This window comes from Vicugna pacos, chromosome 16 (assembly GCF_048564905.1).
Source record: "Vicugna pacos chromosome 16, VicPac4, whole genome shotgun sequence".
Lineage (NCBI taxonomy): Eukaryota > Metazoa > Chordata > Mammalia > Artiodactyla > Camelidae > Vicugna > Vicugna pacos.
Genome location: NC_133002.1, coordinates 20,965,844 through 20,992,553, shown reverse-complemented (window position 1 = coordinate 20,992,553; position 26,710 = coordinate 20,965,844). Strand labels below are relative to the sequence as shown.

Genomic DNA, 26,710 nt, shown 5'->3' with positions numbered 1-26,710 from the left:
TAATAGAAATTCAACTTTTCCTAAGACATTATAATTATATATATAATTATATACACACACACATTTCTTTTAATAGCAATTAATTTACTATGTTGAGAGATGAGAAGGAATACATCATGTATTATCAGGTACTTCCTTTTTTTCCTTCTTTTTCTGGAGTTATAGATCCTTTTGCATTTCACTTTTTTAACATTTTGGAGAATTTATGAAACTTGAACTAAGCACTTTTGTCACAGCTAACTGATAAGTTATGTAACATCTTATTAAACCTAAATACTAAGCATCAATTTGTATATTGATATTGAAGGCTAAATTTGTCACCCACACTTACAAAACCACAGCACAGTTGCATCCTAAACTCTTTTAGTATTTATAAACATTTTTGCATATCCCCAATAATCTAGCAGTAAATCCTGTTACCTATACCTTAAAGACATAATCAGAATTAACTACTGCTCATAGTCTTCAGTGTTCTCCTGTGTGGTCCAGGCCATTATCATCTGAACTATTTCAATAGTTTCAGTGTGTTCTCTCTACAGACTATTGAGTGATTATTCTAAAATGCAGCTCAGTAAGATTACAGTCACAACAATCATATGCTTGAAATCCTCCAAGGTCTGCCCTTCTCATTCAGAATGAAAAAACAATCCTCAGCATGGCACTCAGGGTCCTATTTCACCTTGCTCCTGGCTAACTTCCCCACCTTCTGCCATTCTCCTGGCCTCCACTCTGCTTCCTTGTTTTCCACTCAGTGTGTAACATTTATGCTCTTGTCCTAGGGACTTTGTTCTATGTTTCTTCCCCCTAACTAGGATACTCCTCTCTGTATCAAAGGATCTCTTCCTACAATTTTTTGCCCAAGATTCACACGTTCAGAGGGGACTTCTCCCATAACAATATCTGAAATTTAAATATCAGTAAATTCTCTTTTTATCCAGCTTTCTTTTATTCTTAGCATTTATTATCACATGATATATCATACAGTTGATATATATATATATATATACACACATATATATGCACATACATATATATACACACACACACACATACATATACTATATATAGATAGAAACATAAAAATAAATAAAATTATTATATGCCTGCCCTCACTAAAATAAAGATTACATAAGGCAAGGACTTTATAGTTTTGTTCACATGTACCTAGAAAACCACCAAGGACATTAGAAGTATTCAAAAATGTATGTTGAATGCATAAATGAATGGTTGAACAATTCTTGTAGAGTAGATGGGTCAGGATGTTATTCTCAAGGGTGTATTTCTCTTGATCCTTTGCACTACCATCCTTGCACTGATATCATAAATCACCATTTAAATCAATGACTGAAGTTGAAAGTGTACCAGGGATATAATTTAATTGCCAGCCCTGCCTTAATCAAGAGTCCTTCCTATGCAAAGGAAGTCAGTATCCTACTTTCCATCCTTCCTTCCTTCCATCCCCTTTCCTACTTTTTTTTTTCTATTCATTCATTATGGAAATTAAAACTCCTGTGATTATCTGGTCAGTATGACTCAAGCTGCCTTCTTGGGAATGTTCCTTTGTACTTAATAGTGCAGCATCCTGAGTTTTTAACTATAGTGTGGACATGAGTAATAGCCTGGAATATTGCTACCTCAGCACTGTGAGATGTCTTATATACCTTGCAGTTCATCAATGATTTTGAAACTGTGGAAGGAAGCCAGTGGGTCAAGCTTTGGTTCTGCTTAAAATCTTGATCAAGAGAATAGGAGTAAATGATCAGACAGTAAACACATGAGGGAGAAGTTCACAGACACAATAGTTATAGCTGATACGTGGTTTGTCCACAGCCTGATGCATTCTAAAAGTGCATACATAAACTGATCATGATGCAATGTCACAGTTTTGGGGAGGACCACTGACTCCTGAGTTATGAAGCATTTAATCAGCTTGATTAGGAAGGCACAAACTCCACCTCAGCCAGCATCATCAGTAGGTTGAGTACAAGCCTTGTGGTTACAGCAGTATGTAGTGAAATTGCATCCTCTTACCCTCAGTTGCAACCCCAGTCCCTTCTCTGGCATGATCAAGTGTCTAGAACATCCTGTAGTGACTGTGGCTTTTAGCCCTGACCTGCCGTCTCAGCCTTCTACCGGGAATGACTGCCTTAATCACTAAGTTGAATCTGGTTTCATGGAATAGACCTCATTTCCTAAAATGTTCTGTTCTGCAGGAGGCCAACTTCCCTCCCCTGGGGGATTAGTTTACAGGGGTCAGTCTTGGGCAGTTTAACCGTTACATTTCATTTTGCTTAGTCATTTTTCTCATTTTCTTTTCTCATTTTAATTAGCTGAGGGTATGTAGGGGGCTCATCTGGCTACAGAGAGAGGTTCCATAATGTTATCTCATCATAACTCATGTATTGCCCAGCCTGTGCTTTGTAGTATCCTTGTCTCTAAATATACTAAGCTTACCTGCATCTTATTTTTAGCTCTCTGATCTCTGGATCTTTATGTTTTTACTGAATGCATGTAAATATGAAGTTCACTATGTGTGAGATACTCTTTTAAGTGCTTTACAGTTATTGCCTCATTCACCTCTGATAACCCTGGTTTAAGTATTATCATCATTATTTGGAAAATGGGAAAACTGAGACACAAAGGGCTGAAGGAAATTCCCCGTGGTTCTGCAGATGATAAGTCCATAGGCTGAGCTGATTATTTCTAACCTTAGTATCTTGCCTACTGTTTTTATTGTTATTTCATTAATTAGTTTTCCATCTAAAAAATTCATATATAAATTTAATTGTAACAACTCTACCCAGTTTAAGAAAGGGTCAATTCTCTACAAAGTCCACCACAATCAATCATGATTCTTGTCTTAAATCTCCCATCCAAATTTGGTTTTGTGAATTTACACATGGATTCCCAGATTCAGAAAAAAAAAATTATTTTCCCATTAAGAAAAGATTGTGTTACCTAGGCTTAGTATTTAGACATGTAGCTACAGTGAGATTATGAAGATTTGCTCCAACATGGTGTCACCAGTATGGAGGGAGAATAAAATACTGGAAAATACATATGTAAGACATTTCTCAAAATTAATTATTTTCTTAATTTTCCCAGAGTCCTGATGACCTGGAGAAATAGACCTAAAAACTATGTTGAAAGAAGATAAAGATTTTATTGGCATAGTAATTCCACATTAGTTTAAAAAATTTTTTTTAGAATATGATATCTAGTTAACAATATTGGCTAAATGTCATTAAATTATACTCTTGATAGTAATATCTACTATTGTTATGTAGAATTTTCCAAATATGAAATCTATTTAGTATTTCTTAAAAGGTAGAGTTGCATACATTAAATTTTAATTCATTCTTAACTAATTTCTCTTCCAGCACTGAATAAGCACAAATGTATTTTCACCATCATTGATTTCAAAGATATTAATTCAGTCACACAGTTAAGTATTTCAATAGCTTTGATAAGAAATTTTTAAATGTTCAGCTCCCATCACTAATCTCTTCTTGATTGGAGTTTATCAAGTGTTTCTATTATATTGAGATTTATATAGCTCAAGCAAAGTAACATAATAATCGTATTGAAATAAACCTGAAATTAAATTATGATTTTAATGCCTTTGACTTCTGAAAATAAAGATAAAATAAATTAGTTTAAAATTAAATATTTAGAATTAATGTGCATATCCTACAGAGTGGTAGAGTTCTAGTAACTGTTGCAGCAAAACTTTATTTGACCCGTAACTTTGGATCAATAAAAAAGCTACATTATCCTTGTAACAAAAACGATTCTTCAGCATAGGAATTAGAGTTTTACAGAAGCCTGAATCCCATCGAAAGACCAAGCAACACTCAGAGGGTTGGAGAACTTAGGCTTATTATGCTGGCGGGCCCAAAACAGTTAACACTCCAGGCTCTGGACCCCGTCTGTAGGTTTACACAGGGTTTTAGGTTTCGATTAAGTTGGCACCATATGCACATGGATGAATCAGGAGTGAGCTTTTGGGAACCAATGGAATTTTAGGGATAAATGCAAATTAGGTGTTAGAAATGGACCAAATAGGAATCAGCTTTGGGAACCAATTGTAAGTTTTGGTTTCCTAGAAGCAAGCTGTTTTACAGAAGCAAAAAAGTGGAGAGCAATGTTCCTGATGGAGAGGTCTTTCCCACTCCAGATAGGCATTTGGAAAGATCCTCCCATCCCTTTTGTTTAATATGGACAAACAGTACTTTAAATGGTGATAACATTTAATGCCACAATCTCTTTCTAACAGGAAAGAAATTAGACACTTCCAAGCCAGACTTTCTAAAAAGTCACCTACATGTTAATATTGCAAATTTATGAATCCTCATGATAAAATTCATTTTAAATGACTCAATTAAAAGGTAACTTTAAATGAAATTTGAAAATCAGGTAAAATAATATATTAAAAACTGCTGTGAATGTGACCAAACAGAAAGACTTCTATTGTTCTTGACTGCTTCAGTAAATTTAATTTTAAATTTAAATATAGTTTATATGTTATATTACATATAATACAGTTTACATATAATATTATATTACACTTTTCAAGTAAACTACATAAAGATTTGGCAGTTGAATATGTTATGAAATGGTCACTAGCATAATTATAGTAACCATCTATCTCCATAGAGTATCATTGATCATATTCCTAAAGGTATATATTACATGGCTATGACTTATTTATTATAAAGTTGGAAGTATATCCCTTTTAATTCTCTTTACTTCTTTCATCCCCCCAACTTCTCTCCTTTTTGGCATCCAACCATCTGTTTTCTGTATCTATCAGTCCGTTTTCATTTTCTTTTGTTCACTTTTTAGACTCTACATATAAATAAGATTATACACTGTTTGTCTGTGTCTGACTTTTTTTACTTAAGATAATGCACTCTAGATCTGTCCATGTCATCCACAGATAGCAAGACTTCATTTTTTAATAACTATTAATATTCAGTTCTATATAGATACCACCATATCTTTATCCATCATTCAAAGGTTTGATCTTTAATTTTTGAGGAAACTTCATATCGTTTTCCATAATGGCTGCATTGATTTGCAATCCCAACAACAGTGCAAGAAGTTTCCCTTTTCTCTGTATCCTTGCAAACACCTGCTCTTTGTATTCTTTGATGATAATTACCCTGTCATGTATGAGATGGTATTGTTAAGGCAACATCTCTTTAGTGATTCACTAGTAGTAAAAGCAATAGACTACAAAGATTAAAGTAGAAGAAACAAATCCAATATGGATAACAAATCCAAATCCAGATTTATTATTCCCTATTATAGTACCTCCTTGTGGTTTGGTTTGCATTTTTGCATTTCCCATATGATCAGTGGTTATCTTTTCATGTGCATGTTTGTCATCTGTATATCTTCTTTAGAAAAAGATCTCATCAGGTCCTCTGCTCATTTTTGCAGCTGGGTTGTTTGGTTTTTTTGATGTTGAGTTTTAATGAGTACTTTGTATCTTTTGGATACTAACCCTTTTTCAAAATATATTGTTTACAAACACTGTCCCCCATTCAGTAGGCAGACTTTTTCTTTTGTTGATAGTTTCCTTCACTGTGCAAAAGCTTTTTAGTTTTAAGTAGTTCTGTTTGTTTATTTTTGCTTTTGTTTCCCTTTTCTGAGGAGATAGATTCATGAAAAAACACGGCTAAGGCCAATGTCAAACAGTATACTAGGTATGCTTTCTTGTATGGTTTCAGATGTTACATTTAAGTCTTTAATCCATTTTGAGTTTATTTTTGCATATGGTGTGAGGGAGTAGTCCAGTCTGAGTCTTTTTCATATAGCTCTCCAGTTTTACCACACCATTTATTGAAGAGCCTGTCTTTTGCTCACTGTATATACTTGCCTCCTTTGTGATAGACTAATTGATCACATAAGTGTGGGTTTAATTCTGGGCTCTCTATTTTGTTCCATTGTTCTCCATGCCTGTTTTTGTGCAAGTATCATACTATTTTGATGACTGTATCTTTGTAGTATAGTTTGAAATCAGGGAGTGAGATACCTCCAGTTTTGTTCTTCTTTCTCAAGATTGTTCTAGCTATTCAAGGTATTTTGTATTTCTGCACAAATTTTAGGATTCTTTGTTCCGGTTCTGTGAAAAATACCATTAACTTTTTAATAGTAGGGACTGCATTGAATCTGTAGATTGCCTTGGGTGGTACGGTTATTTTAACAATATTGGTACTTCCAATCCATGAGCAGGACATATCTTTCCATTTGTTTGTGTTGTCTTCACATTATCAGTGTCATAATTTTTCGAGTACCAACTGTTCACCTTCCTTGTTAGATTTATTTCTTGGTATTTTATTATCTTTGATGTGGTTGCAAATTGTATTGTTTTCTTTCTGATAGCTTGTTGTAACTTTATAGAAATACAACAGGTTTCTGTGTATTAATTTTGTGTCTTGCAATTTTACTGAATTCTTTATTAGTCTTTAAGATTTTCTACATATAGAGTCATATCAGCTGCAAACAGTGACAGTTTTATTTCTTCCTTTCCAATTTGCCTACCTTTTATATTCGTTTTTTAACTGATTGCTCTGGTTAGGATTTTCAGTAATACGTTGAATAAAAGTTGTGAGAGTGGCCATTCTTATCTTGTTCTTGATCTTAGAAGAAACGCTTTTAGCTATTTACTGTGGAGTATGATGTTGGTTGCAGGTTTGTTATATATGGCCTTTACTGTGTTGAATTATGTACCCCCTATACCCACTGTGTTGAGAATTTTTTACTCATAAATAGATGTTCAATTTTGTCAAAAGCTTTTCGTGCATCTATTGAGATGGCCATATTTTTTTTACTCTTTAATGTATTAATATGGTGTATCACATTTATTGATGTTTGGATATTGCAACATTTTTGCATTCCAGAGATAAATCTCACTTAATTCTGTATTTTATCAGTGCGTATAGTTTTAATTAATAAGTGGTCAGTGTTTGGGCTAGATACTGGTACATGCAGTACCTCATTTACTAATCAAAATAACAGAATATGATAGATATTACAATACTCATTTCAAAATTGTGGAGCAATTTTTGTTTATTGCCCAAGATGGGGGTAAGGCTAAGTTTTGAATCTTGGTTCCTGGATTAAAATTCCTGTTCTCTTTGTATTTTCTCTGTTATCTCAAAACATTAAATAGAAGAAACTTTATTCCTAAAAATGTAGAGAGCCTCTTTAGGCTCTCCAGTGAAGGGGCAGGGAGAGAACAGAGAGGGACATTATTATGTATTCAGCAGTAGGCTCAGATAAAGGAACTGCAGCTGCACACCTGAGATAGCAGTGCCTTAGATTTAGTGATTTAGCACAATACAGAGCTAGTCAAGAAAACACTGTGATTGAAGTCTGTGATGAGACAGTAATAAGAGAAATTTTGGTTGCCATGACTCTTTTTACTACCTAAAATCTATGATTACTTTCCCAAATGCTAAACCAGTAATCCATAGAAAACTAAGTTAGGGAATAAAACATTAATGTCTCAAATGTGACACATTTTAGGCTATTTCCAATTATTGAGTGGTCTTAACACTTTGTCATTCTGAATTTCAAAGTCTTGGATTAAGGTTTAACAGAAGACCATGCCCAACCATGAAGAACATTGTTTTTTCATATTATTTTGTTATTTTGAGAACAGCATTTGCATATTGTTTATAAATGTTTCTGATGTTCTATTTTTAACCTGTTTTTTTTTTTTCAGCCTCTTCAGGCACAGGAAATAAGGCTGTTTTTATTGACAAAGGAGGTTCAATGGAGTGATATTCTCAACTCTACGTGATTCTGACCTGATGTCTCCATCCCAAAATTCAAGGTCTCACTCCTTCCTCATCAATGCCTTAACTAAAGCATGATTGACTTGGTAAACCTAGGAATTCAATGAATGTAAATAAGCACATAATTTATTTATAACTACTCCAAAACTGAAAACAACATGGATTTCCCTCATTTGGTGAATGGTAAAATGACCTGTAGTTAATTTGTACAATCAAGTATCACTCAGCAATAAAAGAACCAATTATTAACACATGCAATACCATGGATTAATCTCAGCTTCATCAGGCTAAGTGAAAGGAACCAAACTCAAAATGTTACATAGTATATAAATGTATTTATGTAATATTTTGAAAAAGTAAAACTTTAGGAACAGAAAACAGACAAGGTTTTGCCAGGGGTTAGAAGCAGGAAGTGGTATATTGTCTAAAAAATGACTATAGGGTATTGGGGGAAGTGGGGAAAGAACTGCTCTATATCTTGATTGTGGAACTGGTTACAGGGTTGTATGTGGTTATTAGCACTCGCAGAACTGAACACCTAAATAATGAACTTTATGTAAGTGTTCATTTCATTAAGCAAAATTTAAATTTCCACAAAGAGATACTCCCATACAGCCAGTGAAATAGCTAAAATTAAAATGATTGTTAATACCAATTGTTATTGAGAATGTGGAACAAGGAGAACTCTCAGATATTTCTATTAGTAATGTAAAACAGTACAATCCATTGAAAAAATAGTTTGACACTTTCTGATAAAGTTAAAGACAATTATCATATAGCATAGAATTTTTAAACCTAGGTATTCACCCAAGAGAAATAAAAACATTTTCATACACAAGAACTTGGAGAACAATCTTCATAATTGCTTTATTCAGTATAACTTGAAATTGGAAACAATGCAAATGTCCATCAATGACTGGATGGATTGTCAAAATATGATATATTCAGTAAATGGACTACTTCTCAGGAATATAAATGTACAAACTAGTAATATACACAACAACATGAATGACTCTCAAAACATTATGCTGATTGAAGCAAGGCAGCCATAAAAGTAAATCTTGCTCTTTTCATTTGAAACTCTGTTGCTTTTTCCTTGGAATTCAAGGCAAGACAATTTTAGATTATAATTATAGAAAACATACATGTGTTTCCTTGGTTGTGAATAGTTTGGGAAATTGGATGAAAAAGGGAATGAGAAGAACTTTTTGGATGACAGAAATCTGTATTTTTATTTGGGTGTTAATTGCATGGTTGTTTTATAAAATTTATTTGGGTGTTAATTGAATGGTTGTTTTATCAAAATTATTTAGTAATATCCTTAAAATTGATTTAGTTTATTGTATGCACATTGTACTACAATAATAAATATACTAGCTATATAATGCGAGTGTTCCCAAAATAAATATTATAAATATTGCTCATTGGTTGATGTTACGGCTAGAGTGCTTGTTAGAAACAAATACATAACAGATCTGAAAGATAATTTCTGACTTTTGGTAATTTATAGTATGCAAACCAATTCTATTAGAACATTTCACAAAGAAACATCAAAATACATTGTGGAAATAAATCAAGAGTAGATTCAACCAGCTGCCACATTGAGAAGTATATGAAAGTAGTAATATTTGTTTTAGCATTAGTAAAAAGAGTAAAAAGATAAACTAGAAAACATCAAAATTCAGAGTGTGACTAAAATAGGCTTATTTGTTAAAAAAGTCAATACAGTATAGAGTAATTTAAATAAATTTTAAAAATGATGGAGCATAAACAAGAAATTAGGACATTGTAATTCAGGACAATCAGTGATTTAGAAGCTATAACAACAAAATTGCTCAATATTCAGCATAGAGAAATTAAACATTAGAAAACCAAAAAATTAATAAAAAGGTAGAGAAAAGAATATCTTCCAACATATATATAAAAGAAATTACCAAAAGAGAGAGTAACAAGATTACAGTATAGTCTAAAATTGATGAATAAATCCATAAGAAAGAGTAAAAAGCTATGTTAATGTCAGAAGATTGTTCAAGATTAAGAGTATTATCAGAAATAAAGAAGTCCCTTTCAACTTGATAAGTAGATCTATTCATTAAGATATAACAATCCAAAATGTGTATGCACCTAATAACAAAGTTTGAAATGCATGAAGCATAAACTGATAGAACTAAAGAGATTAAAAACACAAGTTCACAAACATTTGAAGATATCTCTCAGTAATTGCTAGAATATGTAGAGAAAAAGGATACAGAAAATAAACAAAACTAGCAACAAAATTAATCTATAAAACGATTTTATAAAGCAGTTTACTTCAAAACCGTAGATTTTTTCTTCTAATCTATGTGGAACATTTATCATAAAAGACCATATGCTGGAAATGTCTCAAAAAATGTAAAAGCATTGTAATAATTCAAAATGTTTTCTCAGACAACAAGGGGATTAACAGAGAACAATGAGAAAATATATTGTCCAAATCTCTATTTGCAAATTAAGTAACACACATGTCAATAATCACAGGCCAATGAACCCCAAAGAAAATTAGAAAACATTTCAAACTGATTAATGTCAAAGTACAATATATTAATATCTGTTGGAGAGAAACTTAGAGAGAAATTTATAGCTTTAAATGCCTATGTTAGAAAAGATGTTTCCATATTGTTAAAAAAAAGCAAAAAACAAACAAACAAAAACAGTAAAAGAAGAGCAAATTAAATCCAAGGTAAGTAAAGTTCAAGAAAAACTAACAAAATAAATCAAAATAGAAACATCACACAATTAGATTTTGCAGAAACCATAAACTGTCCTTTAAAAGGATCAATAAAATTGATAAAACTCTAGGTGCCTAATGTTATTACTATGCTGTATAAAAATTACCCTACAATTTAGGAAAATGAGGTGGTCATTTATTATTCTACTGATTCTGTGAGTAAGGAATCTGGACCTTGGACATTGGGGAATACTTAGTATTGGGACAGTTTAAAAGTTGGGAGTGGGATCATCTGAAAGAATACTCATCCATGTGTCACTCGTCTATCACTCATGCTAGAAAGACCAAAAATTTGGAAATTGAAACAACTCATGCATCTAAATAAAAAAATTAAATCTGAAGTATTAAAGCTCAAAAATCTAGTTTTGGACCATATTCGGTATATGTGACTTCTCTCTTAGAAATTCATGCTATGCTGAATTCTGGGTGACACTAATAGGGAGATAAATCTGAGGGGAAAAATTATAGCCACACAGAAAGTTAGATAGTTGAATCAGCTGGTGAGGGAAGCTGATAAATGACAACTAGCAGTTATTAACAGCTAAGGTTCAACAAAATTCTAACAGGAATTAGTTAACAAATAATAAATCTGACCCTGACTCCATGAAGAGTTTACAGATAAATTGGTTTTTCTAGAAGGCTTATAAAAGAAGAAAACTTGCATAAAATTCAATTTGTTGCTGTACATTATAATTACAAAAATACATATATTTTTCTTTTCTTTGGGGAAGCTGATCGCAAAATCTGGCTGAGAGTTTACATTCCTAGCCTGCAACTGTGGTAAGGAATGAAAACCTGGGACTTGCAAAGGAAATATATTTTATGATTTTATGCAGGAAAGATAGAAAAAATGAGAAAGGGGAAATTTAAGAGAACAAAATAAAAGTAAAGTGGTAGAAAATGATAAAGATGGTGAAAGCATGAAGACAGAATGGGCAATTCATTATAATTTGGAGAAACTAGGGCCAGTTCTTTAAAATATAATATATATGACAACATCAATATACTTGCCTATATGTTTAATTTTGTTCTTTTGTTTAAAAAAATAGGAAAGGCTTACTAACAGATCTTCAGTTTTCTTGAAAGTATGACATTAAACAAAAGGAAGGGAAAGTTTTATTTTCAAGTTTTTATTCTTCTAATTAATGAGTTTCGCAGAAGTGAAACTGGAATTTGTTCACCTAATTCTCCAGAATAAATGCACAAATACTGTGTGTGTTTATGCCATCTTAAAATCATTTCAAATAAATGTGATGCCAGACCCCAGAATTATTTATCTGCTAAGTTAGCTAGCTAATTAACTACATTATAACAAATGTAATATGTTCTTCCTGGAATTGAGGAAGTTTTTGAGAATTGTGTACTTCTATTATTCATTTTTTTTATTCAGACATTTATTTATTGTACAAATATTCACTTTCTTATTCTGTGCTAAACATTGTTCTAAATATAAGGGACATAATACAAATAAAAATAGGAATATTAGTAAAATAATATTTAGCATTACTAAATATTATTTAGTAATAAAATAAATAAAATAAATAAAAATAGAAATTTCTGGTTTATTTGTCTTTTATTCTAGTATACCATTAATTTCCACCAAAACTATAAAGAGCTGCTTTTTTTTTAACAAGTATAGAGAGTTACAATGTGTCAACTTCTGGTGTACAGTGTAATGTCAGTCATATGTATATATATGTGCTATACAGAAGAAACTTGTTTTTTATCTATTTTTTAATATAGTAGTTAATATTTCTACATCTCAAATTTCCAAATTTATCCCTTCTCACCCTCATTTCCCTGGTAACCATAAGTTTTTTTACTATACCTTCAAATCTGTTTCTGTTATGTAGATGAGTTCATAAGTGGCTTCTTTATTTGGATTTTTTTTGATTCCACATATGAGTGTTATCACATGGTATTTTTCTTTCTCTTTCTGGCCCACTTAGAATGAGGATCTCTAGGACCAGGTAATGGCATTATTTTATTCTTTTTTATGGCTAAGTAGTATTCCATTGTATAAATATACCGTAACTTCTTTATCCAATCATCTGTTGATGGCCATTTAGGTTGCTTCCATATTATGGCTAATGTAAACAGTGCTGCTTCTGTCTGGAATATCCGTCTGATAATGTTAATGGGGTGTTAAAGTCTTCTACTATTATTGTGTTCCTATCAATTTCTCTCTTTATGTCTGTTAACATTTGCATTACATATTTAGGTACTCCTATTTTGGGTACATATATGTTAATGAGTATAATATCCTCATCTTGTATTGCTCCTTTAATCATTGTATAGTGTCCTTCTTTATCTTTCCTTATGGCCTTTATTTTAAAGTTTATTTTGTCTGATATGAATATTGCTACTCCAGCTTTCTTGTCATTTCCATTTGTATGAAATATCTTTTCCCATTCTCTCACTTTTAATCTATGTGTGTCCTTCACCCTAAAGTAGGTCTCTTGTAGGAAGCATATTGTAGGCTCTTGTTTTATTATCCAATTTGCCACTCTGTCTTTTGATTGAAACATTTAGTCCATTGACATTTATGGTAATTATTGATAGATGTATGTTCATTACCATTTTGAACTAAGTTTTCCACTTGTTTTGGTATTTCCTCTTTGTTCTTTTCATTTTTGTGTGTGTGTGTGTGGTTTGATAATTTCCTTTTGTATTGTCTTAGTTTCTTTTCATTTTTTGTGACTCTAATGTATGCTTTTGATTTGTGATTACTGTGTTTTTCAAGTATATTGACCCATTATTATATCTGTTTGCTTTGAACTGATATAAGCTCAAACACATGCTAAAAAGAACAAAGAAAAAAAAAATCTGTAGTTTCCTGCTTCCCTCTCACACCTTTAATGATTTTGATGTCCTCTTTTATAGCTTCATGTTTATTCTCTTGCAACTCATTGTAGTTATCACAGTTCCAGCTATGGTTTTCTCCTTTCTATAGCTTTCTGCTTCTTTTATATCTAGAGTAGAACTTTCAATATTTGTTTTAGCATAGGTTTAATATTGTTGAATTCTTTTAGTTTTTCTTGTCTGTGAAATTCTTTATCTCTCCTTCCATTCTAAAGATAGCATTGCTGGATAAAGTATCCTAGGTTGCAGCTTTTCTTATTGAGAATTTGAATATACATTGTCACTCCCTCTGGCCAGCAGTGTTTGTGTTGAGAAATCAGCTGAAAGCCTTATGGGGGTTTCCTTGCAACTCACTCTTTGTTTTTCTCTTGCTGCATTTGGAATCCTTTCTTTATCTTTAACTTTGGCCATCTGAATTATAATATGTCTTAGTGTAGGACTGTTTGGGTTCTTCTTGTCTGGGATCCTCTGTGCTTCCTGTACTTGGTTATCTGATTCCTTCTTTATGTTTGGAGTTTCTCACCATGATTTCTTCAAATAACTTTTCAATCTCATTTGCTCTTTCTTCTTATGGGACCCCTGTTATGCATAGATTGGCAAGCTTTATATTATCCCATAGGTCCCATATATTACTTTCATTTGTTTTCACTTGCTTTTCTGTCTGCCATTCTGATTGGGTGATTTCTTTTATTCTGTCTTCTATGTCACTTATTTGTCTCTCTGCATTATCTAATCTTCTTTTGACTGCCTTTAGCTTGAGTCATCTCAGCAATTGAGTTTTCTGTTTTTAATTGTCTCTTCTTTATATTTCCTATTTCCTTTTTATAGTATTCTCTATCTTCATAGTCTGTCTTTTTTCCTTCGGTGCTTTTATCACCCCCATCTTGAAGTCATGATCTAGTAGATGGTCAAAATTTATTTCCTTGATCACTCTTTCAGGGGCTTTCTCTTGTTCTTTTAATTGGGAATGATTCCTCTTTTTCATTTTTCTTATATCTCTTTGGCTCTATGGGTGAAGGAATATCAGTTATCTATTTGATCCTAAAGAGCTTTTTTTTTTTTTTAAGTGAAGCATTCTTGTGTAGACTGTGTGCATCTAATAATTTTTTCACAAGGTCTGTTTTTAGTAGGGCTGGTTGCCATGTCTTTCTTCTGTGTAAGTTGGCTGTTATCTCTTTGAATGGAGGTGTGGTTGGTGGTGTAGTTATCAGAGGCTGCCCTTGTCATTCAACAGTGCCTCATTTTTGTTCTGTGTTTATTACAGCCCTGACAGGGGCTATGTCTGCTCTCCTTTAGTTGGAATGGAGGCTTCCAGATCCTTTTCTGAGCTGCAGTTGTATGGTAGGTGGGTTTCAAGTGCTTCATGTACTCTTTTTGACACTTCCCTTTTCCTCACTTTAGCCTCGAGAATGTCAGCACTCTGGTGTCCCCAAAGTTCTGCACCTGCAGAGTCACCAGTGCAGAACTGCTGAACTCAGGCAATAAGACCTGCCACAGGAATCATGCTCTCATACATCCGGATGTGCAGTAGATTACTGGGTCAGTGCCATTCCCAGTGTGACGTTTGAGGAAGGTAAGCAGGTCCACTAAAAATGCTGCACCTATCCCTGCTGTGTGCCAGATCTCTTCTCCATGTTAGCTTGTCCTAGAGGTACAGGTCCACAAAGGCAGTGATAGAGTAAATTGTTCCCCTCTTCCTGGGGCTGTAAACAAATCTCAGCCCTGCCTATGAAGTTGCAAGGTATAGATTCAGCTTTCAACCCTTCCTCCACCAGGGAGTCACACACCAATGATTATAATGGCTATGACTGAGCCCCACTTCGCCTCTTGGGAGAATGCATCAACAGTGGTGGCTTGGACCTGTGCAGACAGCAGCAGCTATGGCCTGGCTGTGCTGTGCCCCACCCACCACATGAACCAGTAGTGTTGCTTTTTTCTTTTATGGGGGGTCCCAAGCTGTTCTATTCTGTATATGCTCCCAGCCACAACCCACAGCGCACTCTGGCCCCTTGAGGCTGCCTCTGTACAGTTGGCCCCAGCTCTCTCCCAGGGCTCCAGCAGCCAGTCTCAGCTCACCCTCTTCCAGCTCATGTCTAGGCCTGGGTATTGATCACAGGGACCTTTTGGCTGGTTTCTCTCAGTTCAGTCAGCCAAGCAGCTTCTGTGCACTCCTCCAAGCCTTGGAAGTTCCCCCTTAGTCCCTGCTGACCTCTCTGTTGGAAAGGGGCCATCCCAGAGTATTAGCATTTCTCCTCCTTTGCTGCTTCCTCCCTGCAGGACAGGTCCTACACTAATTTCTTTTCTTTTCTTTTTTTTTCCTACCAGCTTTAAGAGGAATCTTCTTGTGTTTTGAAGTAAGAGATAGTCTGCCAAAGTTCAGCAGGTGTTCTGAGCAAATTGGTGTGTTCATAGATGTTTCTCTTGGTGTATTCATGGGACAGGGTGAGCTAAGAGCATCTTTCTACTCTGCCATCTTGGCACTCCCCAGCAGCTGCTTTTGTTTTAGGGTTTGCAAAACATATCGAAGGTAACACTCCTTACAATAAGATCTTAAAATATAGAATATCAACTAGCTAAATTACTCCCTCCCATTTAGAATCTCTGCTTCTCTCCAATCAGGAATTCATTTAACAACTTCTGTTGGTTTCCAAATTATTATCCAAATAATTCCAAATTATTTCTTATATTTCCTGCTGGGATAAGCATGTGTTCTCTATTGGGAAGTTGGTCAGCAGTTATCAAGTACTTGGAGCATTCAAGGATTTTTGTTTTATGTTATAACAATTTATCAATTTTAAAAGTAATTGTGATTTCTTTTCTTTTTTGGATGCAGCACTTTGTTGTTTTCAAAAGCCACTGGACTCTGGATAATTTTCAGCAAGAGATGGGCTTGCTAGATTTTATAAATTGGTACTGTTGAACCTCCAAAATTTTAACAGAGAAAAGAAAAACAGGTAATCACCTAATACATGTAATGTTTCAGAGCAATGTTTCTGTATTTTCAAAGGAAAACCTTCAATCTGAAATTTCCCATGGGAATAAGGTGAGTTGAACTGCCAGTTCAGCAGGTAAGGATTTTTCTTCTTTCCCTTCTGGCTCTAGAAAGAACATTATTATCAGATTACTGAAGAAATGATTTTTATTTTAAAAACATTTTCTTATCCTTCTAGGAGGATAGAGGCAAGCCTCTGAGGGAAAGTTAATTTATCTATATTAGAAAATTTATCAGATTTTTCCTGTTCATTTCATTGAAACGCCCTTTGAGGGATGGGATAAATTTCACCACATCTTTGTATAATCATTATCCTAGCACACTAATAGAAAAGTCCTGAATGGATTTAAATGTTAGTCTACTCATCAGTTTTATACCCAGTAGTTGAAACCTCACACTTCAGCTTTTTCTCATAATGCTTTGGCAGAGATTTATGAAGGAAGCATTTAAATTAAATTTTAATATCTACATAAAAATATTTTTATCCTGTCACTTATATGGTGGCCTTTTTTTTCTTACCCACATTTTTTTTCCTCAGCTTATTTTCATGAACCATAAATTTTGAGCCAAACTTAGTCCAGTAACATAAATAACATTCGTATCCAACCATAACTTATGGTTACAATTCAACCACAACCAAAGGAGTTGTCCCCAGTTCTCTCTTTTCACAATAAATTTATTGTCATTAAATATAATGTGATCTACTGTTAAGCTATTTCTTACCCCCCATACAAATTGAATTAATTAACCTAAAACTAATTTTAACTTCAGCACTATTTAAAATTTCATATTATTTTATTGATAGTAGTGGCTATAACTGATAACATACAAAATTACTGAAAATTTAGAAATCAACTCTTCCCATGAAACAGTATAAGCCAGCTCCAGTATACCACTGTAAGCATTAAATAAACAATAGGATAAAGAGATGTAGGATTTTTACTATTATATGACAAATAATTAGTTTTTTTAAGTAATTACAGAATAAGGAATTATATGATTTTTATATTTCTAGAGTAAAAGAAAATGTGTTCCAAGAAATAAATAAGGTATCCAGCATTCTTTATAATATACCTAATAATTTTTATAATTCTAAGACTCTAAGTATCATTGTTATTAGCTCCATTTTATGACAAATGTTTATTTAAAATTCAAATAACACAGAAATGCAAAGGTTAAGTGTGAAAGATCCCCATCAAACTTTCTTCTCCCATATCTTTCCTGATAAATAACAATTTATCCTCTCACATTTCTCTCTTTCCTCCTTCCTGTTTCTTTCTTTCCTATACTTTTAAAAAATTTAAAATAATTGTTTAGTTTTCATACTATAGGTATAATTTAAATTCATGTGGCCATTTATTTATTTATTCAGCTTCACTATTACAAAGCTGCAAAAACTTCTTCATTGTGTTTATATATCTATAGATATAGCCTCTGATATCTTGGGTTTTCTGCAAAAATCCCCATGTGTAGATAACTTGATGATGAATTGGCCCATCAAATTCTATTTATTTTTTTATAATTTTCAATCTTACAACAAAGCATGTAGAAAATGTGTCACCAAGCATGTGTAAGTGAGTCCATTTCCCTACACATAGAGTAGTATGATGGCACAAGATCATACCAGCTTGGGAGGGCTTATTCTGCATCTCTCCCCAACTCCGTGCACAGAAATGTCACATTTAGCTTTACTTATGCCATATTGAAACATCTGCATCATGGAAATTGACAGGCTCTAAAATGGGGATTTCTATTCCTCAGAGAGTCTGTTTACCAGTGCACCCCTGCTGGTACTCTCACTAATATTAGTTATTGTCCTTTAAATGTTGACTGTGCATTGTATATAAATACTATCTGCCTATTTCTTCCATTAAACTATTTGCACTTTTATTATGGTTTATCATTATTAACCTTGTTCATTCCTAAGGAAAGTAAGTTCTAGAAAGAGAGATTAATTTAGAATATATTAAAACAACCTATGTAATAGGTGCAAAATAAATAGTAACTAATTTGAAAAGTGAAACCAAGTTGATTTATGGAGCTATGTGCTCCATAGACAGAGCGCAGGCCATCTCAGAAGGCAAGAGAGGTGGTCAAATATTAATTTATTATCCCTCTCCCCCCATTCCTTTCTTGTCCAAGGGACATAGGGAGTTTGTGATCAAGATAATAGCAGAAATCAACCCTCATGTAATTAGAGTCCCAATTAATATACTTCTCTTTACTTGTGAAAGTAAATAAAGAACCTATAAATTAGATGAGGTTATACATTTAATTTGGAGCTCCCCCCAAAAAAATCTGTAAAAGATTATCCAGTGGTCACTGTCTCAAAAGAGATCTTTCTCATGTACTTTGGTGATGAGGGACTCTGGTATAAACAGCTAGGTTTCACCATCATCAGGGACATTTGGCATCATAGAAAGCAAGTATCCAAATGGCTAATTTTACTTTCTCACCATTACCTAGATATGGTGTCTTATGTAAATGTTACCCAATTTCAGATGAAATTTTTACCTGTCTTTTCTTTTGCACATCACTAGTCCAGGCGGATTTCATTCCCTAATTTTATTGAGAAGTCATTGATGTTGAATGGAGGGCATCTAACTTTTACTGAATTATTTTCTTAAATCCAAAAGTAACAGAAAGGCCCAGGTCTCAATTTTTCTTTATATTCTTAAAGTTTGGCACTTTTCTCTCTTTCTGCCTCTGAAATTATACTTTCTCCTACAAGAATGATAGCTTGTTTTAACTGGGCAGTTGAGAATTTCTCATGATGCATTAAGGTCTTACAGTTTGTGTCTTAGCAGTTTTTGACTAGGTTATTTGGTATATATTTGGAAATAAACAGGAAACATGGTTTAACAAATTCTCCCCTCCCTTCCCTTTCTTTTATTGCTTCCTCTCCCACCTATTCAGAGAAAAGTTGTTTAAAGAATCTGGCAGAGCTATCTATATTGTCTCCAGACCACTATTCTTTCCTCCCTACATTTACGTACTCAGAGTGAAATTATTTTCACTATTATTTATTCTGAAGACCCCCAGACTTTCTCCATGAAACATTCATTTAAATACAGTATGTCATCATGAACTCACTTCTGGTCATTTCTATTTAGATGTTATTTAATTACATTATATTCAATATGTTCATATTCAGGCTTAACACTTTACCATTAAAAATTATCTAAATGTTTGTGTTCTCACAAAATGCGTATGTTGAAATCCTAACTCCCAAAGATGATGGCATTAGGGAGTCAGGGTTGTAGGGGACTCTGGGATGTGGGTCATGAGAGTAGAGCCCTCATGAATGGGATTAGTATTCCTATAAAACAGCCTCCAGGTGCATCACTTTTCCCTTTTACCATGTATGGACACAGAAAACAAGTTACCAGCTATGAACCAGGAAGAGAACCTTCACCATAATCTGATCATGCCAGAGCCTTGATCTTGGACTTCCCACCTACCAGAACTGTGAGAAATTAATCTGTTGTTTTAGCCACCCAGGATGTGGTATTTTGTTACAGCAACCCATACAGAATGAGATATCCTCTTAATTTTATCAACTGAATTAATATTACCGCTTTTTCTCAGTTACCATTATAGCATAGTGTTGATGAGCTCAAATTCTATGCCAGAGAGGCATCAATATTGTGTAGTGTTATTTGTACTTTTACTAGCTGTCATTATCTTGGTAAATTATTTTACCTCTTGAAGCCCACTTCTACACATGAAAAGTATAGGGATTTTGATGTTTAAATCAGATAATAAGATGTTAGATACAGAATGCTTAGCAGATACTCTGCTTAACATAGTTCAAGAAAGTATGCTCAATAAATGTTAGTGACTATTCTTAAAATATTAGGTTCAAAATATAAATCCCTTTTCTCTTGACTTCATAGTCCTTGGTCTTTCAACTATGTATATGCTACGGCTGTTTACCCTGACTACTATATATTTCCATTCACATTCATAAATTTTCCAATGAAAATTAAAATAAACCAAGGAATTCTTTAGTTCAAGGTCTAATTTCAAATGCTTATATAGCCAGGCAAGTAACATAATAGACCTAAGTAGATTGGCTGGAGAGAAAGAGAGAGAGAGAGAGAACATGTTAATGAAATAAAATGCTAATATTGTGAATCTATTGAAGTCATGTTACAAGTGTTTATTTTACAGTTCTTTCAACTATTCTGTATGTTTAAATATTTACAAGGCAAAAACTTGAGAGGAAATGACTTAAAAAGTCTATGGATATTATAAGTAGTTAAATTTTTACCTGAAGTTTACTTTTCAATTTTTATGTTTATAGGATTTTTTGTGGACATCAAAATACTTGAAAATGATTAAGACTTTGTTCCTTTATTTAATAACATTTGAAATTTCATGTCCAACTTTAAAATGGTAAGGTGAAAAGAAACAAAGTTTGTAAAAAGCAACCTGTGATTCTCACTTAACTTTTCTCCATTTTAGTCCCTTTCTTCAAATGTTATAAATATTCTTGAATTCTTAAAAGTTCACCCATTCAGTCTAAAAGAGATGAGTTTTGATCAACTTAATGAAAACTCTTTTCCTCTGAGTTATTATAACACATAAATGAAGTGTCATCACCCAGAGCAGTTATTTATAAGAAGCTAAAGTAGATTTTCTATCTCCAAATTTATACACTTTCTGTACTCTAAAATACTTCAATTTAATGAACTTAGAAACTGTGTTAGACAGATATTAAATATCTAACAACAATAAAATGAAAATGCGTATCACTTTTCCTATGTTTTTATAAGCACCTTTCAACAACAAAGATAATATATTTGCTTCTGGGTCTTAATGTTCAAGTACATAGAAGTAATTTTAAAGACTGCTAGCTTTCTATGCAGGTAGCTAATTATTGATTAGCAGCTTTTCTCATTATAGGGAAAACCAATTATCTGTTATAGTGGCTTAAAACAGTAAAACAAAGGGACATTTAATAATGTGTAGTCATGCATTTCACAAAAAAGTTATAGCTGAAACTGTGAAAAAAGTGCATATTTTTATTTTACACCAGCTAGTAGTCATATTTAACCAATAAACAATTGGAAAAAATGTATTTTCATTACCGAGGTTTAGATAGATCCACTAATCTTGCTCCTAAGTAAAATTTAATACTTTTAAATGAGGTGTTTCACACCAGAGAGCATGGAAAATAGGAGATGTTCCTACAAATGCTATTTTACTTTGTCAGTTTAACTTTATTTTATGAAAGGTTAAAAACTAAAAATCACAGATTCCTACCTTACTAATCACGTTTATTATACGTTATAAAGGAGATTTTGAGAATTTTTGATGAAGTCTTTTGTACAAATCATTTTGATGCTGTTTACAAACTGTTTAAAGTTAATAGTAATGGGAGAATAAATTATTGATAAAGATAGCTTACTAACAGTTGTCCCTCCTCCTGAAGGCTCTTCTCCTTTTTTTTTTTTTGTTTAGAACAGCCTCATTGAGATATAATTCACATGTATCAAGTGTTTAAAATATTTGATTTCCAGTATATTCACAGAATTTTGCAACTATACCTGCAATCCATTTTGAACATTTTTATAACCCCCAAAATATTTAGAACATTTTTATCTCCACATATCCACTTATTTTTGTGCCAGTAAGTTCTGATTTTCCTTCAACACTCCCCTCATCCTAAGGAAAACACTAATCAACTTTCTGTCTTAATTAATTTGCTTATGGACATTACATTTAAGAGGAATCAAACAATCATTATCATCTTCTGTTTCTATTTTCTTTCATGAAGCATAATGTATTTAAGGTTCATCCATGCTGTAATATGCATTAGTACTCCATTGCTTTTATTTCCAAATAATATTCCACTGCAGGTCTATATCATTTTTATTTGTTTGTTTGTTTGAATTAATTAATTCAAAGCTTTTCTCAATTAATCAGAAATAGCAAATATTATGCTGTCACTTTTATTTTCTTTTGAGCCTTTCAGTCTCTCTATATTTAGATCTGTTATTCCTATGCATTATTGAGCACAAAACTTTCTTTTATCTATAAACTCTTCCCCACATGAAAAACTTCATTTTCTTTGTCTTAACTATTACTTTCTATTGCTTATAAGTTATTCAATCATAAATTTAGGAAGCATATACATTTATCCAATAAGTTATGTTTCAGTTTAGGATGATCAACATATATGTAAGTAAGATTGACCCCATGATTTGGGTATTCATTAGGGATAAAAGTATCAATTAACATCTCAAAAAAGTTTATTACTTAACATCATTTCAGTTGATCCTTACTGTGATCTTGAACAATGGGTATGTTGAGCATGGGAGCAACATAGAGTTTGAAATCAGATCCTCTGACTCCAAGCTGCATGCTCTTTCTACTAGAAGGATCTGCCTCTTATAAATCAAAATTAAACATTATAGAACAATTTTGAGTCACCTCCAAACTCCTCCTTAAAAATAGTATCAAGACACTGAAGGGAAACAGATGGATAGCTTTTGGCATCTTCAAAGATTAAAACTGAAATCTCTAATATTCTTTTGCCTTTGCAGGACAGTCTGAATCAGAAAATTGGAAAATTGTGCTTATAAGATTGTAAAAACTGAGATGTGTAAGCCATAATATTTCTTAGTTGGAGAATGGAGGAATATTTTACTATTGTCCTGTGTGACAATGTGGAGTTAAAAAAAAAAACAAAACCTAACTGGATGGTCAATGCTATATGGAATTCTGCTCAGTTACTCTGACAACTATTTAATTGAACAGATGAAATAAACAAATGTGACAGGAAACCAAGAAAACAAGTACTTTAATATTATTACTAAAAGGGGCCAAGGGTGCCCTTGAAACCTCCAGCACCAAGAAGTATCAGATGATTAAATCATTAAGGCTTAGGTTGGAGGGACCATTGAAGAGTTCATAACAGTGTCAAATTTTCCATAATTTAGCACAAATGTTAATACAGGAAATAGGTGTGAATATACCATGTCTAGCCTTCAAGCCAGCTTCACCTCTCATGGCCACTCCTATGCCTTCTCCAAAAGGTGAATTATGAATCCTAGTTAGTACTCAGTGAGTTATCTTAGACCCTGGCTCTGTCTTTCCCTTCATTTTTTTTTTAATCCTTTCATTATATTTTCTACTTCTCAAATAATGTTTTTTAAAAAAATCTCTAATCAATTATAGGTGCATGCTACTGTGAAATGAAATAAAAGGAAATTGCAAGGAAAATAATCACACATTTGAATAGTACAGCAGTGTCAGATTGCTATATATGTTTCTACATGATAGCTTAATTTCTGTACTTTTCTTGTACCAGTTCTGTATCAGTTAGCACACCAGTGATAATCCAGGAGATCACATTTTGAGAAGTATTAGTTGGCTTGGTGTCATTATCTTTTTACTCTATTATAATTCAATATATGTTTACATTCAATATAATTCAATATTATATAATATAGGGATTTTGTAAATTTCATTATATATTATAGATATAAATTTTAATTGAGTTTTGTTTTAACTTTTACAAATCACATGATTTTTAAACCATTTACAAGCTAATGTTAATGTGTTTCAGGGTATCTCTAAAGTTTGTTTTTTCTAAAAGAGAGTAATGGAAAATGTCATCTGTGTCAGGCTACATCTCACTACTCCTTCCCCAGTGCTCCCAGGTGTATAAATCCAGACCAGAGGATAGAGCATTGTTCTTCAGTGTTAATAAGTTCTTGAGTCTCTTGTTGGCTTCTGCATGTCTTAGACTGATCAAAGAAAAAAATTACAAACTCATTTTTCCATAAATAGCGATCAAGACTAGTTTGCAACAGTGGTTACAAATTAAGAAGTATCCATGAGAAAATAAATGCTATGAATTTAAATGTTCTGAGTTGTTTTATGTTTCCTGTGCATATTTAACCCATTATCTGACTTTAAAGAATATTTGAAAATGAATAAATCATTTTATGTCTCAAAGATTGAATTTTATGTAGGATTTCCAAACAATCTGCTTTTATTTGTGTTATGAATTACTATTAATGCAAACTGGAATTTCTCCTACCTTCTGGCAATCCTAGTATCAGCAGAATATTATGCCATTATTGAAGATTTTACATTGTTTTTTGGATGAATAAATTAAGATTCAAGAATGAAATAATGCTAATAGTTAACATATATATAGTATTTTGTATAGGCCTGAAACTGTTTTAAATGTTTTACATGTATCAACAGTTTCTGCCCATTTAAAAACTCTATAAAGTGCACCTCATTTTCCATTGTACTATTTTTATCTCTACTTTGCTTTTCTGTTATAGTGAACCTGTATTTTCTTTGAGGATAGAGCAAAGTCTCCTCCTGCAGGTCTCATTCCTCTTGTTAAATCATTTGAATGGAATTTATCAAAGACATCAAAGAAACTCAACATTAGCATTAGCCCATCTGTGCCTTAATTTTCTCATCTATAAAATGGGCCTAATAGTGGTACCTACATTATTAGGCTGTAATAAGGAATAAATATATTAGTATATGTAAAGTGATCAGGCAGGGCTTGATGTATATTATTTGCTCTAGAAGTGATAACTATTATTGACACTGGATAGGAATTAATTCACAGTACATTTGGACCTAAACAAAAAAAGATGTCAAACCAAAGTAGCTGCCTACATGAAAACAAAAAATGGAAATTTAAGAATGAACAAATATCAAGATAGCTTTCTCCACTTAAGTAAAAGTGGTAATGAGATTTGTAATATTTCGTTCATTCACTTTATTTAACATTTTCTACTCTAGGAACTGGAGTAAAGGTAGAAAGATATAATTGATGCTGTATTTTAGTGGTAGAATACAGAAAAAATTAATAGATCTATTTTACTGTAATAAATGAATGAAATACTAGGTTGATAGAAGAGAGGGTAACAGAACTGGAAGAAGTTTAGAAGCACCCTGTGGGGAATAGATACTTGAACTGAAAACTGAAGGTAAATCTGTGAGTCATCACACTAAACATTAGAGGAGAACTCCATGCACATGGACTTCAGGCCTTTCAAAGGAAATGAAATGGTCATTTGGTTGAAGCATGGTGAATTAGGGGAAAGGTCATGGAGATGGGATTGGAGACATAGGTGCCAGAATAAGATGTTAGGACTCTTTTCTGAGTGCATCAAAATGCAATCAGAAGGTTTTATTTAGAAAGTGGTATGACCTGAGTTATATACATTAAAATTCACCCTATTGTGAAGAAAAAGAATTGGGGTCAGTGGGGTACTTAGAAAGAGTGAAAGCAAATAGACAAATTTAGAAGCAATTGCTGAACTCAAAAGCAGAATGTCTTACCATGGTCGGAGTGTCGCTGAAGAAAGTGGGGAGCTTCAGTTATATTTCACGAGTAAAATTGATTAGACCAGCTGGAAGATTTGATGTAGGTGAAAAGGAAAATTGGTTCCATTAAATACATATATGGCTTAATGGCTATTTTAGACTACAGTAATTTTGTAGGGAAGTATCTGGCCAATAGTTGGTCAGTTCTTCATTTCTCAGTCCTATCAGTTGATGTAAGCCTCTCACCTTTGGCCTCAATCCACCCATTTCTTTTTCAATCTCCTTCACTTCCCAGCTGAAGGGAGCTGAATTAACCTCAGAAAGACTCCTGTCCATTGTGACTTGTGTAATTTCTTGCTTAAATTTGCTCATAAAAATATATTTCTCCTTGACTTCTACAATGTGTACCTATGCTAGAGTACTGAATTTCACTTTTACTCATAGGATAGTAGCCAAACCCTTCTCTGTTATCACCAAGATTAATGTTTAGACCAATTATGATCCTCTAAACCACACAGTCTATCCCAGATAATATTCCTATGGATGATATTCTACATTTTGAATTACCGGTTTACCTCAGAGATATTGTAGGTTTGGCTCCAGATGACAACAATAAAGCAATATTGCAATAAATTGAGTCACATACATTTTTATTTTCCCAGTACCTATAAAAGTCATGTTTATACTATACTGTGGTCTATTAAGTGTTCAATAGACCTATGTCTAAAAAGATAATGTACCTATCTTACCTAAAAATACTTTATTCCTAAAAAGTGGTAGCCATTATCTGAGGCTTCAGTGAGTTGTAATATTTTTGCTTGTGGAGGGTCTTGTCTCAGTGTTAATGGGTGCAGACTGATCAGAGTGGTGATTGTTAAAGTTGGAGTATCTGTGGCAATTTCTTAAAATTAAAAAAAAAAAACACACAACAGTGGAGTTTGCCACATTGATTAACTCTTCCTTCCATGAAAG

The 26,710-nt window shown here is 33.0% G+C and overlaps 1 pseudogene; it reads right to left on the bottom strand.

Annotated features, from left to right (window-relative positions):
* LOC140686377 (ladinin-1 pseudogene) overlaps positions 1 to 26,074 on the bottom strand; it is a 41,560-nt pseudogene extending 15,486 nt beyond the window's left edge.
* Positions 26,075 to 26,710: the final 636 nt, after the last annotated feature.